Source organism: Castor canadensis, chromosome 17 (assembly GCF_047511655.1).
Source record: "Castor canadensis chromosome 17, mCasCan1.hap1v2, whole genome shotgun sequence".
Lineage (NCBI taxonomy): Eukaryota > Metazoa > Chordata > Mammalia > Rodentia > Castoridae > Castor > Castor canadensis.
The window spans coordinates 15065998-15083623 of NC_133402.1; the positions used below are offsets into that span (position 1 = coordinate 15065998).

General features: G+C 41.4%; 1 long non-coding RNA gene across 1 annotated transcript in view; it reads left to right on the forward strand.

The window, feature by feature from the left end:
- The first annotated feature begins 16613 nt into the window (after positions 1-16613).
- LOC141418482 (uncharacterized) overlaps positions 16614-17626 on the forward strand; it is a 74247-nt gene continuing 73234 nt past the window's right edge. The window contains exon 1 of the long non-coding RNA XR_012443123.1: positions 16614-16746. This is a non-coding gene — a long non-coding RNA (uncharacterized lncRNA). The remainder of the gene's footprint in view (positions 16747-17626) is intronic.

Consider the following 17626-nt stretch of genomic DNA (forward strand, 5'->3'; position numbering starts at 1 on the left):
ACTTTCTATCTTCCAGGCCCTTGGCTTTGAACGTGGACACAAGGTGGTTACCGGAATAGAAGTCAGCAATCATCCTGATTTACCTTGCACCTCTTAGTATCTAGCCCACTGCCTGGGTCATGGAGGATTCTTTAGTAAGTATTTGTGGAGGGAATGAAATAGTTTTTTATGGAATATTTGGTACGGAAGCTTGGTACATCTGAAACCTTTCTCTGTTGGTCCACAAATCTGGATAAACGATGGTAACCATACTTCATTTTTTTTATTGTTTTATTATTCATATGTGCATACAAAGCTTGGGTCATTTCTCCCCCCTGCCCCACCCCCTCCCTTACCACCCACTCCACCCCCTCCCTCTCCCCCCCACCCCCTCAATACCCAGCAGAAACTATTTTGCCCTTATTTCTAATTTTGTTGAAGAGAGAGTATAAGCAATAATAGGAAGGAACAAGGGTTTTTGCTGGTTGAGATAAGGATAGCTATACAGGGAGTTGACTCACATTAATTTCCTGTGCATGTGTGTTACCTTCTAGGTTAATTCTTTTTGATTTAACCTTTTCTCTAGTTCCTGGTCCCCTTCTCCTATCGGCCTCAGTTGCTTTTAAGGTATCTGCTTTAGTCTCTCTGCGTTAAGGGCAACAAATGCTATCTAGCTTTTTAGGTGTCTTACCTATCCTCATACCTTCCTTGTGTGCTCTCGCTTTTATCATGTGCTCAAAGTCCAATCCCCTTGTTGTGTTTGCCCTTGATCTAATGTCCACATATGAGGAAGAACATAAGGTTTTTGGTCTTTTGGGCCAGGCTAACCTCACTCAGAATGATGTTCTCCAATTCCATCCATTTACCAGCGAATGATAACATTTCGTTCTTCTTCTTCATGGCTGCATGAAATTCCATTGTGTATAGATACCACATTTTCTTAATCCATTCGTCAGTGCTGGGGCATCTTGGCTGTTTCCATAGCTTGGCTATTGTGAATAGTGCCGCAATGAACATGGGTGTGCAGGTGCCTCTGGAGTAACCTGTGTCTCAGTCTTTTGGGTATATCCCCAAGAGTGGTAACCATACTTCATGGTACTTCCCCTGTCACAGCTTCACACAATGACCGAGTGGTCTACCCTAGGGCCTTTGCATCTGCCATTCCCTCTGCCTGGGACACATCACTCTTCAATTTCTCATAGCTGCTAACATGCTCTGTATCAAGACCCTCAGAGAACACTTCCCTAAGCAGCCTGGCTAAAGGAGGGTTCCTTATTTTCATCCCCTTTTCTATCCCATTATCCTTTGTCATTTTCCCCAGAGAACCTCTCCTGTGCTAAATTTATCTAGTTGGTTTAGATGCTTCTTTTTCTCTTCCCCTCCAGGATACAAGCTCTACACAGACAGAGACTTAGCCTAAGAAACTCATGTTTTCTGAGCATGAACTGCATCTGACACATGGTAAGTGTCCAATAAATGCTTGTCCAGTAAATGAATGCATCAGCCTCCTTGTAACTTAGCAGGTATCTACTACATGCAAGGTATTGGCTGATGAGCACTTCTGGTACAGTCTCTCCTCCAGTCCTGCAAATGTCACCACCATGGGTCTCCTGGGAAGGTGTGTGTCCTGAGTTGCACAAATCAGAGTTTGATTTCAGGCACTGGCTCCTTCCTTTCAAAACCCTCTGTTCTCAACCACCATGCAGTGATTTCTGCCTCCCAAAGCACCAGGAAAACGTCTGGATTCTTCTCTCCTCACCCACAGCCCCAAGAGTATTGGAAGAGCATGAATTACAAAACTCCAGGCTGCCCCCAGCCTCTGGGAGGAAACTCTGTTTCTGGGGTGGAAGTGGCAGTTGGGAGGACACCCAAGGGTCTGTCTGAGTCACAGGCCTCAGAGCCTCTGCTTTGCACAAGGCCAGCGCCTCTGCTGCCTGCAACAGCGACAGTCCCTCTGTCACGTAGCGCTGGACCGCAGGTGTTCTGCACCAGACTCTCTTTCAGAAGAAAATGCAATTAAGACTGTGCAGTCTGCAGACTTCAGCTCCATTCCTGCCTTGGGAGTGGGATCAAAGTGCTGTGCGTGCCCTTGTGTGTGCGTGCCTATCTTGATTAACCCTTGCAGGCCTGAAAACATCCCTCTTTCAGAACTCACAGGGGCAAACTAAGCACTTTTCATTCCTGCCAGCGCTATCCTCCCCCCTCAGTAATAGTTACATTTCTTGATGACTTGCTCTGTGACACCGTACTATGTGGAGCACTGTCATCTGTAAAATCTCATTTAAAACTCATAACCACTGTTGGCAATTAGTGTGCCTGTCAATTCATGACAGATGAGAAAATGGGTATGGAAAGATGAAGTCACCCAGCTGCTGAGTGTCCAGGACAGAAATGAAACTGGGACGGGTGTGAAGGGGTCAGACTTCCCTTCCACCACTTTGCACTGCTCATTTAGTAGACTTGATGTTGCCGATCTGTTTTTAAACAGATTTGAGTAGATTCATGAGTAGATTTATATTTATATAAATCTATATATATATTTATATATTTATGTAAACATTGTGTCTTACTTTTCATTTTTTGGGGGGGTAGGTTAGAATTTGAACTTGGGGCTTTATGCTTGCAAAGCAGGCAGTTTACTGCTTGAGCCACACCCCCAGTCTATTTTGCTCTGTTTATTTTGGAAATGGGGTCTCATGAACTATTGTCAGGGCTGGCCTAGAGCCATGATCCTTCTGATCTCAGCCTCCTACTTAGCTGGGATTACAGGTATGAGCCACTAGTGCCCAGCTCATTTTTTTGATTTTATAATAGGCAGTGATGCTGGGTAGCTCTTTTGTAGTCATCGTTGTATTAGTCAGGGCAGGCAAAGGTAGACTGCAGTAACAAACATCACCAGATACAGTTGCCTAGCATGTTTATTTCTTACCCATCTAAAATTCACTGCAGACATGGCAATTGCCACCTGCTTCTCATGGAAAGAGGGCACAGATGAGAGCACTTAGTGATTCTTAAATGCCTGCAACCCCAAAGTGATATAGATCACTTGTGGTCACATTTCATTGGCCAAAGAATGTCACCTGGCCATTCTGCACCTTAAGTGAGTATATGACTGAAAAAAAGAGTCCAAATTCTGGTGAAGCCTAGTAATGTCTTATACAATTGCTTCTTCCCTGTCTCTTTCCCCTTTCTCTTTCTGTGCTTGTTAGTCTCTCCTCAATACCCCCCATGCCCATCCAGCCTTCTGAGTGTCATTATTAGGCATGGTACTATAAGGCACAGATTCCAGACTTTGCACAGCCACAGACTAGGTCGAGGGTCTTAGATCCATCATCACTCTCTTTATTAGCTGAGGGACTTTAAGTGAGATTCTTGACCTCTCTGTTTTTAGTGATCTCAGCTATGGAATGGGGTTGGTAAGTGGTCTTGTCTTGAGAGCTTGTGAGGATGGCATGAGATCATGTATGTAAACATGTGAAGGTCTTAGCACTGTGCCTGGTGCTTGGTAAGATCAGTAGTAGTAAGAGCTAATGCTATAACAGCCATTGAGTGCTGGGAGTAAGTACTCAGTTAGTGCTATTTTTCATTCCCATTTAAAATTTCATTATAGTTTATTTATGAGTGCTTATTATGTCCTGTTTGTTCATTTGTTTAGAAGATAGTCATTGAGAGTCCCTTACATGTCATGCACTGTCTTGTGAGTTGGAGAACCATTGAGGAAGAAATCAGAGACAACTCACTGCATGGAGACTATGGGCTTCTTTTCTTTCCCTTTCTTTGTGCCCTCTTCCTCCTTCTCCTTTTCTTCCTCCTCCTCTGCCTTGTCCTCCTCTTCCTCCTCTTCCTCCTCCTTCTCTTTCTCTCTTTTTCAAGTTCACCTTCATTTGACATTTAATAGATGTTCACTGAGGGTTCACCATGTGCCAGGACATGGAGATATGGCAGTGAGCCGGCAAGTGTCACTAATTTCCAGCAGTGAAGCAAGAAGTATTTTTCTCCTAGCAGATAGACAGGGCGGGTTGTGCACTGAGGTTTTGAGCGGGCCTGCCCTCTTCATCTCCAGACGTCCCCCCATGCCCCAGGCTCCACTCCCCTTCCCTTCTTGACCTCCTGCATCTTTGCCAAAGCTCCCGCACACATTCTTACCAGTGCCAGTGGCTCCTGGAGCTGTCTACTGCTTCAGGAAGCTTTGGGGACAGAGTGGGCATGGGGTTCCCAGGCATGGGCCCCTGACTGGCTGCTTTCTCAGGTGTGTTCACTGTTGGACAAGGCTCTGTGTCCATTATGCTGACCAGCGGCTGCATTCTAGCCAGGTGCAGATTGCAAGGCAAGAAAGAAAGGGTCCTGAGTGTGGCTTTGGGATATGCAGTGCAAATAAAATGGGACATCCTGGGTGAGGGCGAAGGCTGGTCTATTAGAAAGACAGAGGACTAGGAATGGAGAGACCTAGTGGTGGATTCTGGCACAGCTTCTGACATGCTGCGAAAATGAGAGGGGATGCTTCCGTCTGTGAAGTCTGATTCCTAGAACACCTCCACTGTTTGGCCATATCTGTGCACTTCCTGGACATGTGTTCACTGTATTCATTTTAAATGACTCTTTAAATTTACCATAAAAGAAAAAAATATAATACTTTATTGTAAATTTATATCATGAAAGAATAGGCGATGATCATCGCCTATTCATCGGCTATCAATGAAGACAGCCACGAAAACACATAGAAAGAAAACAGGCCCATGGATATTAAATTCTGCTCAGATCCTTTTGCACGTTGGAAGGTCTGAGTCATTTTCTGTGAGAAAATGCCCTGTTTTAAGGAAGTGTTACAGACGGACAAATACCTGCTGGTGACTTTACATATGATGTGATCAGAAAGTTGGAAAGAGAATGGAGAAGGGCAACACTGCCTGGCCAGGTGAGTTGACGTTCTTTGAGGTCATGTGTGGGCACCTCATAAAACCGGTCTCTACTCTCAGTGAAGACTGCATGATGATAATCTATTTGCATAGATTATCTCTCAGTGATAGTCACCCCTCATTTTGGGAAGTCTCAGTGATTCTCTAGTCCCTTCCTGCTTGGGATTCTTTGAACTGCTGGGTATGGAACCTAGACCTCACGCATGCCAGGCAAGCACTGTACCACTGAGCTACACCCTAACCCCCAGGACTCTTGAATACTCAGATGAACCAGTTTTATTATTTTCAATACTTAGCACCACCTGGTGAAGCAGGTGGCATTTTCATTTGCACAATGAGCTAATGAGGACCTGCTTGTGGCTGGTCCCCGAGGCTCTATGATCTGCTGGCCTTCTCACCCATTATCCATAAAGGCAATTTCAAACATCCTGACTTTCTCAGACCTCTTGACCTCTAACGTCCTCTCTACAATGGTCATAGAAGACATCTATAAAAGGTGAGTCTCCTTCCAACCCAGCCTCTCCTCTTTCCCTTTTCTGTAGTCCAAGAGGCCTCTCACCTGTTCGCTGGAGTACTCCATCCTGGATTCTTCACTCCAGCAATTGTACCCCATCCTTCCCACATTTTCAACTCCTCTCCTGTATTGAATCCATTTATTAGGGCATATAAAATTCCTTCCCATAAATGCACAATTTATTGGATAATAAATAAGATTCCAAGGAACCAAGAGTATTTGGTGAAACATCTTCAGTTTTTTTGAGAAGAGTTACCACTATTTTGACAAATGGTTCAATCTGCTAGCATAAAGGTCAACCAGCTGCAGCCCATGGCACCAATCTGGCCACAGCCTGTTTTTCAGATAAAGTTTGGAGACAGGGACTTGTTATATAGCCTAGGCTGGCCTTCAACTCTCCATTTTCCTGCCTTCACCTCCCAAGTATGTAAATAAATCTTTATTGGAACACAGTTGGGTTCATTTATGTATTGTCTGTGGCTGCTTTTGTGCTACAGTTGCAGAGTTGAGTAGCCGCAACAGAGATCATCTGGCCTACAAAACCAAAATTATTTTCCACGTGACCTCTGCAGCAAAGTTGGCCCCCAGTCTGGAGAAGATCCAACAGTGTACTTCAAGGTGAAGAACTGATAACGGGAGGCTTCAAGTGAATTATGTGTGTAGAACTATCACCTCAATACGAATGTAGCCAAGGTTCACAACAAACCATAGCTTCATGGTTCAAGGTCTGCATTGTGTTTCTGATATGATAAAACTCACCCTGTCCAATTCGAAAGTTTTTGTGGCGAGTTGGGCGTTGTCTTCTTGGAGTAATGTGTGTTTTCAAAGGAGCAAAAATATGTGATGAAGATCATGGTTCATAATTATTCACCAGCATGGTAACCACAGCACAGCCATGTGAAGCGATATCCAAGTGAAAACCATTTGAGATACTGCTTACATCACCTTATACCACCCAAGTGCTGCGGTGCTATCACTTCACAGTTTGAGCTCTGAACCTTCAATGAGAAGGGCCGTCCATCTATTCACACCTTTTCCCTGGGAGTGACACCTGCCCTTAAGCCTCAATTTGGTCCTCACACTTTCTGGACACTACAGTGAGGCAGCATGAAATGAAATAATATTTCAAACTGTTAAATCTAGAGCTTTGGATGAGTCCCAAAGTAGAGAGTAACAGGCACCAAAGGTTCCCCACATTCTAAAGTAGGTGCTAGACCATTTGGGGGAGCACTTTAGAAGTTCTGCAAATTGGATTTTCTAGTTTCATGCCACCCTTAGTCTCAAGACTATGAGAGAGAAGGCTAAAGTTTAATTTGGGAATTGAAAAGAGTAGAGGGTGACTAAACCAAAGTGTAAAAGTGTCTTTAGAAATGTGTGTGTGTGTGTTGAACTTAAGATACCTGCTTGGATATAGCCCTCAGAACCTGAAGAATAGAAAACAGTTGCCTGTTGCTTGTCTACAAGTTCAAAGCCAAGGTTAACTGGAGGTAGATTATGAGATGGGGTTTCTGGAAATAGTCTGCTGCTCAAGTCTCAGATGGCAAGGTTGCCCTAAATTTCCATGGAAGGGGACTGGCTGTGAGTCATACTCTGAGGTGTGGCATACATGAAAGTCCTTCAGTGAGTTGAGGCTACTCCAACAGAAGAGTGGACCTCCAGGGGTCTGGACACAAATGAGTTGAAAAAGTTTGTTTTATGGAGCACTTGTAAATTAAAAAGACGTTTACGTTTAATCCTTCTTCCCGCCTTCAATTCCAAGTAACCATCAATCTACATTGTCTCTATAGAGGTGCCATTTTTCCCTTACAATTCACATAAACAGAATCATATGGTTGTGTGCTTTTGCATCTGGGGTCTTTCACTCAGTATAATGTTTTTGAGGTTCATCCTTTGTGGTAGCATAGATTGGTATTTTGCTCCTTTTATCGTTGGATATTAATCTATCACCTGGATAGACACTGGTTATAGGTACTTTTTGAAAGTTGTTTATGTGGTTCTCATGGGAAGTACAGATTGAGAGACAAGGAACTAAGTTATTGCATTATAGACCAGAACCTTTGCGACATCCAAGGACACATGTTTAACTTTCTTCTGGTTTATTAAAAAATAATCAGCAAAGATCCCTCAGCCTCATGCCCCACAGCAGTGAGTGGTTTCCTTCCTTTCACCCTTCCTTTTCGATAAACTTCTTGACCTGTCTCCAGTTCCTCATCTCCTATCAGGTCCTCAAATAACTGGGACCCAGATTCTGATAAGGTGGCTTGGCCATCCAGACCTTAGTCTTTGGAGTATTTGTTCAGCTAATTACTTCCTCTTTGACACTTGGACATTATGACACCACAATTTTATGGGTTTTCTCTGAACTCTTGTTTCTTTTCATGGATATCTTATAATTTTCAGTGTGTAGTAACAAATTACTGCACATTTCATGGCTTACAACAACATACATTTATGAGCTCAGTGTTTCTGGGTCCTGAGTGCAGGTACAGCTTACCCGTGTCCTGTGCCATGATCTGAGAAGAGTATTATAGTTTGATTCTGAAATGTCCTTCACAGGTCCATGTGTTAACCAAGGGGTTGGCTTGGCTGTGTTCTCATCTGCAGTGTTGATTGGGGAAAAATTCTACCCTAGGCTCAGGCAGGTTGTTGTCAGTATTTACTTCCTTGTAGATACATGACTGAGGGCCCATGACTATGTGATTTAGGGCCCACGCTTCTTGCTAGTGCCAGCTGGGCCCCTTTTTGGTCCTAGAAAGACATTCACAGGTCCCTGCCACTGGCCCTGTCGCAACTAGGTATCTTTATTTTCAAAGCCACCAGAAGTCTTTCACTCTAGTTTGATGAGGCAGAGAATTATGCAATGTAATGTGGTTTTGGAAGAAATGGTTAATGAGTTTAGGGGTGCATTAAGAAGTGACTAAGAATAACTTCTACTGCTCTGTTACTCAGTAGGATAACTGCTTGACAAAAATTAATTGGTTTATTTCAAAATAGCTAGTAGAGAGGGTTCTGAAATGATAAATGTCTGAGATGATGGATGTGCCAATTACCCTGATCTGATCATTGCACGTTGTATACATGCACTGAAATGTCACACAGTATCCCATAAATATGCACTGTTACAATGTGCTAATTAAAATAAAGATAAATTAAAAATAATCAAGTCTGAAGTTTTGTCTCTACTCAGGGAGGGGATTATAAAAGAACATGATTCATTGGGGGTTGCTTTAGGAAGTACGTGCCACATTGCTATAAAAATGGTAAGTGCACAGAGAGTCACAGGGAATAACAGAAAGAACATCCACCAATACAATAATTTCACACGTGGCTGTATTTGTTCAAGTAATGACACCTATCACATAGAGTTGCAGCCTATTGTGTGTCTGTCCCCTTGTTATTTTCTCCCTTTTGTCTAAGAAGTAAATGCTATCAAAAATGTGGAATTTAGTATCTCCTTTGATGTTCTTATAAAGGCATGAGGCATGAAAACTTTATAAAAATGGAATAATACTCTCATAGAGTTCAGTTCCAACATTTCTCCTTCTTTCTTTCTTTCCTTCCTTCCTTCCTTCCTCTTCCTCCTCCTTTTTCTTTTCTCTCTCTTTTCTTTTTTTGAGATAGGGTCTTACTATGTATATAGTCCAGGCTGGTTTTGAATTTGAGCTCCTCCTGCTTCCACCTCCCAAGTGTTGGGATCCAACATTCCTTTTTTGAGGTTTATCCATGGTGACATATGTGGCTTTAGTTCTTTTATTTGATTTGTGACTTAGTGTTCTATGCCTGCCTCCAAATTTCAATCAATGGGTACATTGCTATTCCATCTGTAGTTGAAGTCACAGCCTGTGAAATCAATGGCTGTCAGATGAGTGGGACACAGAGTATGATGTGTAGAGAGCACATTTTTCTGGAAGAAAGTAGCAGGAAGTGTGATGTGATATCACACTGGCGACAAAGAAAGGCCAAATGGTACAGAGAAGCAGCAGTTTATGCTGTCAGGAATCACTTTATGAAAACCTTTACAAGAAGAAGTTCACTAAGTAAATTGTTCATCCTACAACTTCCAAAGTAAGTGAAGTTTTTTTTTTTTATATCTTTTTTGTAAGTGAAGTTTTGATGCTGGAAAAACAACATGTCTGTCAGGAGAACTTAGCAAGCCCACCACTGAGTCATTCACCCCAACCGGCAAAACCCTAAAGACATCATTGATTTCCCACACTAATCATTGTTTCCTGAGTTGGGCAATTATCTGAACAATCTTTGAAAAGCATTTCAAACAATAAGAGAAAATGCATTAAATACCCATAATATAAAAGTAAAATGTTAAATCTATTAGTGTGAAAAGTGTTGCTATTTTCTTCAAGGAAACTATTAGTAGCTCAATCAACAATGTCTATTCTAGCACGAAGTTGGGAACAAGTAAACATTTAGAACCTGTTTATCATCCTTAAAAGAGAAATGAGTATCTCCGATACAAATTCCCCATAATGTAAGAGGTTCTTTTAAGATCTTCCTCGATGGAGATTAGGTTCTAAAATTGAGTAAGGTGAAATTGAGTGTAACAAAAATTTTCTTTGAAAAGTCCCTTGAATCATTAATAAGATAACATTATTATGGATAAATAGTAAAAGTGTCCCCTGGAATTGCAACAAATATTCATTTGAGGCCCAGTTGAAGTAGTAGGCTTGTGTTCAGGGGTCAGGTTACATGAAAATACCTCCCAGTAGATTGAGATACCCACACAAAAAGAGGGGTGTGGGAATGGTGGTTGAATCAATTGTACATTCATGGGTCTCATTTCAGACTCACTCTGATGTTGCTGAATGTAGAGGATAACCCTCCTTATATATTTTTATTCTCTCTCTCTGCCTCTCTTTATCTCTCTCCTCCCTTTGACTCAGTTAAATATAGATTTGTTGAAATACTACCAACCCATATGTCATAAGAATTTTGTCTTCAGAATATAAAAGAAATCACAGGCAGCCCAGTGATTATTTTTAGTAAAATCGTAGCCAGCATTGAAAGAACAATGAATGACAACTTTGATAAATGTGAGTGTATTTGTAGAATAGCCATGGCAACGACCACTATGCAGCAGCAATTACACTTGCAATTATTGTTGACTTTTAAAGAATTGATTCAATTCTGTTAATTCTTCAAGAATATTCCTGAAAGTTTTGGTATTTGAAGTGGACTGTAAGCAAACAAGAAAGCCAATAAACAAAAACCTGAAGAATCTTTCATTGTAAGTTTATTTTAATTAACTTAAAAGTATTTTGATTAATCTAAAATTATTTTTTTATCCTGATTAAACTCTGTCTGCCTTCTTATCTCACTCCACAGAGGTAGATAAAAGAAATAGGTTACCAGCCATGAAATTATCTTTGGACAGTGGAGATAGCATTGATGCTTGAAATACATTTGGAAACAAAAAAGATAATGGAGGAAATTTAAGAGTAACCAAAATTATTTGGATTAGAGAAGAACATAATGCAACTTAAGAATCTGCAAGTTTAAAGATGACTTTGGAATGAAAAGCAATGACTGCCTTTTGTTCAATAGAAGAGAAAGAGACAACTAGATATTAATAGGTTGAGGTGGGTTTGACTATTTGGCAGAATTTTTCTTTATTTTTTTTGCAGTACTGGGGACTGAACTAAGGACCTCCTACATGCTAAGCAATCATCCTAGTACTTGAGACAAAATTTTAAAATTCCCAAATCCATTCTTCTATTTTCTTCTGTTTTTCTACCCAATACCATTGCTAAGTTGTAGTAGGGATTTGGAAGCAAAAGTTCTCTCCAAAAAAGGGAAGTTTTGGGAGAAACAGAATGGTTTGTTCTGACGTCATTAGTCAGAGAAGGGGGATGGGGAGAGAAAAGTATTCCTTTGGAGTCTACACCAGTCTCTTAAGAAGTCAGTGGCTTCCAAGAGTGATTGTTGAATTTCAAAGTCCAAGGACCAAGAGAGACTGATAAGAAATAAGCAAAGCCTCTGAGATGCTTCCCTTGGTCTTGAAGAGACAGGCATTGATAAGGGTGGAAACAGACAGAATCTCCTGCCAGGACAGAGTGATGACCCTGTGCTGAATTCACTGTGATTTTGAGGAAAGTTCTCAGTTCCATGCTGTGCTTGCTTTGTCTGGGAGTGCTTCTCTTTTGTAGTGTTGGGATCACACCTAGGGTGTTGTGTATGCTAGGCAAGCATTCTACCACTGAGCTATATCCCTAGTTGGCAGTACATTCTTAACATTTCTGTTCTACCAAGACAAGACAGAATATTGAAAGAAGATTTTGCTAAAAGTCTGGGACTATGGCAGGAAGTCAACAAAGCGAACTTTAAGTAGATGGCTAACCTCGAAATAGACCTGCCTCTCCAGTTTGACTTATCTCATTGGCAGGGCCTCAGGAAGAATGGCCCATCCCAGTCCTTTTTATTCTGGTTTTAAGGCCCATCTTTAGCATCTTGTCCTCAGGAAAGCTCATGTAGACATTTAGACTGTCCAAGTCAAGACAAAGAGAAGCTGAGGCCTCTGTCCTGCTATCCTGGAGTTATTTCATTTTTTCTTGTCTGATGACCTACCTTGCCCTTTGGTGACAGATGCTATGATGACCTCACTTTCTGGGGAAGACCCTGTCCTTTCCATTTATGGTGGTGGCCTTTCCTTTATAGACTTTTCTTAAACAGCCATGTCACAGCCCATCATCATGCCCCTGACAATCAAATCCATTAAGAGACACACACAGAGAGCAGTAGGGAGAAATTTCTTTATAGCCTCTTAGAAACCAGACATTTATAATACTAATTTATACTAACAAGAAACCCTTATTTCCAGCTGAGGAATATTTGTGTCCTCTCTCAGAACCTTGGAGACATACTTGACATAGTGGGGATAGATGACCTGTATCAACACTCACCCACCAACAGGACAATTTCCATTTTTATCCTCACTGGAGTCAAGTGATACAACTCTAATGGGATGGGCAAGTGGCCTTCAGACAACTGCCACCACTTCGTCTAGAAGGCTGAACCTTCACTCTAGAGACTGGCAGTGGATGAGGGATGGTTTGAGGGGAAGAACAAGGATGAAAATGGGAGCCTCATTTCATGGTACTGAAAATGAGTATGAAGTGATAGATGGCCCGTCTTTTTTCTTCCAAATTCTTGATGCTCTGTCTTTTTTCAGAGACTGTCGCTGGATGACTGTAATGAATGATAGGCCTTCTTTACGTTAGGAAAGAGAGAAAGACCTAGAATAGAACAAAGCTAAACCCCTTTATACCAACTCAAAGTGGACCCAGTTTCTCAGAGAGGTCCTGGAATATGCCGTGTTCTTCTCCTTATTATGGGGACAACTATATAATAATACATTGTGTTAATATATCTATAACAATTTCCAGGTATTTCAGCATATTATAAATAATTACTGCACTCCTGTTTTGAAGTCAATACTACGCTATTTCCATTTTAACAAATGATGCAACAGAAACTCAGAGAGTGGAAGTGACCTGTCTAATGTCATTCAGCTGGAAAGTGGGAGGGCCAGGATTTGAATCCAAATCTACTTGGTTCACGTACTTCTACAATGACAGCATGCTGCCTTCTGGAATTGCAGTGCTTCAGGTGTCTGATTTGGGCACCAGGTTTTTCACTTTTGAAAGTGCCATTTTGAGGTCTTTATCTTAATAAAAGTCAAATAAAATTATTTTTTCTTCCAGAGTTATTAGAGGACCGTGTGAGAGGTGGGAGAGAGGAGTTATCAAAGCTGAAGATCTCTGTCCCTAAGGATAGAAATACATCTTTGGATGTGCCCAACAGCTCAGCCTCACTTAGAGGATAATGAAGCATGGGGAGAATCAGGAGTATGTTTTCTTGCTGTCTCTCTAAGTGTTTTAATATCACAGCACAACCGTCTACCTCCTTGTGGGTTGTGATGTTCCCTGAGGCACCTTTGTTGGGTTTCCTAGGTCAGGAGGAGTGAGTGTAGGGGAACAGTGTTCTCTTACTAGTCATTCTACCTTAGCCCACTGAAGGAACTCTTTTTTCTCTTTTATTTATTTATTAGCATATTCTAGTTGTACTGGGGGTACATTGTAACATTTACAAAAGTTCTTACAATATATCTTAGTTAGATTTACCCCCTCTTCCCGATGGAGAAGAAAGGCCTTGACTGATTTGTAGAGTTGTGAGAAGGGATACAATATATGTGAGTGCAAGCCTCTTCCCTTCTTTCTGTTTCTCAGGCTGGGAGGAATTCTTGCTATACTTCCATACTCGCAAAGGGAACACTAGTTATATTATGGCCCAGGCCTGACTTCCAAAGGAGGTCACTATCTTCATCTCCAGGGATTAATTTGGGAGGCAGAAAGTCAGCTTGCAGCAGTATGGATAGTATGGATAACTGCTTGCTATGCAGTCCCACACTGTCTGGGTGTTTAGTCCAAGACCTAAACTGGTTGGGTAAGAAGTACACGGGCCTTGTATCCAACCAAGGCTCTCCACTCCATCCTTGCAGTAATAGAACTTATCTTTGATCTCCAGTAGTCCATTTCTTGAATCTATTTCTCAACTTGTTCAAAACCCAGACTGGGGGGATGGGTGAGTGTGATTCATCAGTTCCCTAAAGCTTCAACAGTGAGACGTACACACATAGGGGAAAAACATCTCAACCAATCGAGGAGTTTGAATTAGTAAAGTGGCCAAAAGACAGATTATTTGGGAGAGCTGTCTTGTGATTCTCATGTTCTCATAGCTGACCAAGATTTACTAAATAGGAAAGTAGTTCTCGATCTTGACTATGTATCAGAATTGCTTTGGTGTGTTTTTGAAAATGGGCCATTCCTGGAGAGTTCAATGTAACACATCTGGGCATAGGGTCTGGAAACAGGAATCACTAAAACAAAGAAGCTGCAAAAACTCCTTATTTAATTGATCAGTGCTTCCCAAAGGATGGCCAGGTTAACACTGGGGGTGGTGAGTGGGTTTACAGAGTACGAGGCTTGGCTTTGTAATACTAAAGTCTGTTGTGAAAGCTTCCTTTTCTAATTCATTACCATTCTTTCTGATTAGCTTAAGAAGAAAACTTCTTTGGGCTTTTAACACTCAACTTTTATTTGTCAGTACTAGGGTTGAACGGTTTGAACTCAGGGCCTTGTGCTTGCCAGGCAGGTGCTCTACCACTTAAACCACATCCCCAGTCTTTTATTACTTTAGTTATTTTTCTGATAGGGTCTCATAGTTTTGCTGGGGGTCATCTTGGACCATGACCCTTCTATGTATGCCTCCCACATAGTTGGCATTACAAGTGTGTACCACCAAATCCAGCTAGTTGGTTGAGATGGGAGTCTCACTAACTTTTTGAGGGGCCAGGCTTGAACTGGGATCTTCCCGATTGCTACCTCCTGAGTAGCTGGGATTTTAGGAATGTGCCACCACACCCAGCCCCCAACTTCTGTTTTTAACAAAAGAGATTGATACCAGATTCAGGCAATAGTATGTAGCGAGAATTATTAGCAGTCTTTGGTCATCTGTTTTAATTCTTTCTATCAATGGTAGGTGATACTAGTTTTCCATTTATGGTGGTAGTATAAGGTTTTCTTTAAAAAAAATAAGTGAATCTCCATCTTGGATGCCTGGTGGAGTCATTTCAGAGCTTTAAAGAATATTGATGTCTGGATTTTATCCTGAGAATTGGGGATTTTCCAAAGCTCATCTGGGTACAAAACCACTGGTTTATAGTGCACCAGTTCAGGGTTACTCAAACTTCAATGTGTGTAGGAATCAGCTGGGGATCTTGTTAAAATTCTGATTCTGGGTTGGGGGCAGGGAGTCTACATTTCTTATAAAGGTGCTGCATATATTGCTAAAAGGTGGATTACAATTAGAGAGCAAAGTCCTGATGAAATTTGACCTGTAAGAAATTCTATCTTAAGTATTCCCATAAAATAATTAATGCTCTCTGACGTTCTATTTTTATGGGAAGGAGGAGTGCAAATCTGTATTTTCACACTTAAAAATTTTTTTAAGACAGATACTGATATTGATCAAAGTCATGGCCTAATGGTTTTAGAACCTTGGGCAGAAGCACAGATAATAAGTATTAAAGGACCAGTGCCTATGCTGGAGAAAGACCAACAATTAAAATCAGTGTATGAAAGCATTTGTAAAATGAAGACATTGAAAATATATGGAAAGCTGTGCAGGAAAGCTTAAAAAGTCTTTACTTTTTTGTTGTTGTTGTTCCTTCCCATCTAGTAAAATACATATTATTTTCTCTACAACCTTGGAGGGCTGATATTCTGCCAGACTTCATCAAGCACATAAATTGGGTCATGAGCTAGAGCCATATAGTATTTTGCCTGCATGATTTCTGACTCCTTATTAATGGAGTTAGAGTAGCCTAAATATCAACCTTGGATGATGAAAGGGCTAACAGGGCCATGCTGCTGATTCAAGACTGTGTGGGATGTCAACAAATGCACATCAAGGTGGCCTGCTGAAGAGGCTCTTGGAACCAGACAGGACTAGGCTTAAACACCAACTCTTGAGTTACTCACTGTAATCCTAAGTAAATTTAATTTAATTTCCATGAGACTCAGTCTTCACATCTGAAAAATGGAGGGACCAACATTCCCCTTCAAGACTTGCTGGTGAGAAGATATCGTCAATGCCTTATACAGCATGGCTTCCTTCCAAATGAGGCTCAGGGCCTGCAGAACCCTACATGATTTGGCTCTTGACTAATCTGCCCTGATTTGTTTCCAACCACACTCCTGCTGCCGGATCACAACACTTCAGCAATAGCAGTCTTCATCTAAGAGCATTCAAGGTTATCCCCATTTCAAGTCCTTTGTACTTTTTGCTCCCTTTGCTTGGAGTAAAAGGGCTTTCTCCTTTTTTATTTGGGCCCCAGTTCTGTGACCATCACCTCATATGACCTTCCTTGAGTGAGTTATCTAATATTTCTGCCAGACTCAAATTAGTTACTATGATTTCTTTTCAAAACTTATCAGTACCTGAAATGATCTTATTTGCTTCTGTGTGTATTGTCTCTTCCACTAGAATGTAACTGCCACAACAGCAGGGGCCTTATCTGTCTTGTTCACTGACAAATCACTATGCCTAAAATAGACACTGGCACATAGTGTAATTTTAATAAATGCCAGTCAAATAAGTAAATGACTTTGGAGTGCCTGGGACATAGTGGTTGTTAAACAGGTGCCTACTCTACTGGTGTTCTTTTATTTCTATCCCTAAACACATTCAAGTTGACAGTCTGGACATGCAAAGGACTAATATGGGAAATTTCTAACTGGGAAGGTTTAAAACAATCTTATGAAGGTATGTAATCTATTTTTCACTTTTTGGGAAATGTGCAAGAAAAGAGTACCTATTTACACTTAGGTTGTGTGACCTTGGGTAAGGGAACCTTTTGGGTCTTAGTTTTCTTTTTTACTCTTTGAATGAAATAATTTCTAAGATCCTCTGTGGCTCTTTAAGGATTCAATGATGATAAAATAAGAATTGAGTCTTTGCTTGTTATTCTGTTTCCTACCTCATTTCAATCTTGGCCTGGTCTTTATGGTTTGGTCCCTTGGGGTCTGGCCACTATGGACTGTAGCACCTGCTTTCTCTTCCTGGCGGACTTCTGTTTGAACTTAGCCTGCCACAGAGGGAGAAGGAAGAGAGATGTCAGGCTTCCCCATGCCATCTGTTCATACATATCGTAAGTCAAACAACAGTGGTATGGTCCCTCTTTGCTGGAAGGCTCTTCCTACAAAATTCCAGAACCCCCCAAGTTCCAGTAATACTCTTTTCTCCAATGTCACAGCTGAAGGAAGCGAGGCTCCCTATTATTTCTAGCTCCTAGGTTCCCAACGGCCCTTACTGGTTCCTTCAATCTTATTCAGCTCATCGTTAACAGCCTCTGTTAGACTTCTCATTGAAACCATCCAGGTACAATTTGGTTCCTTCTAAGACTGTTTGATATAGAATTCATTCTGAAATAGATCCAGTGAAGTAGATGCTGAGAAGTCCCACTGAAAGCCTTTGTGGAACTATCAGATACTCTTATGGGGATTTCTTCTTCAGTTTTAATCTAGATCTCCCATTCTGCCACTGAAGCACTTGTCATCTTGCCCCATTGCCACTGGAGAGAAATATTGTGTTAATGTTGTTTTCCAGATAACAGTGCTCCGTAGACAGGGTACCACTCCATGTG